Here is a 307-nt window from a genome sequence, read left to right on the forward strand (position 1 = left end):
GTGCTGTGATTGGTTAGCTGGGCCAGTGTGTGTTGTGATTGGCTCCACTCGGCGCCTGGTCGGGAAATGTCATGCATGCCCCTTACCATAGCGCTTCAGTGTAAATATTGTGAGCTTCAGTGTAAATATTGCGTCAAAATCAAATCAAATCAATTTGAGCGTGATTTAAACCCGGATGATTGTAACTACTCTAAGTTCGTCTGCCTTGGGAAAGCTAGCATGTCTCCAACAAAGTGATAACACTCGTTGCCTTCTCTAGTGCAGCTCAACCAGGTCTCGTCCCATTCGTCGATATTTGTGATATCAC

Source organism: Sinocyclocheilus anshuiensis, unplaced genomic scaffold, assembly GCF_001515605.1.
Source record: "Sinocyclocheilus anshuiensis isolate Anshui unplaced genomic scaffold, SAMN03320099.WGS_v1.1 scaffold1430, whole genome shotgun sequence".
In the NCBI taxonomy this organism is placed as follows: Eukaryota; Metazoa; Chordata; class Actinopteri; order Cypriniformes; family Cyprinidae; genus Sinocyclocheilus; species Sinocyclocheilus anshuiensis.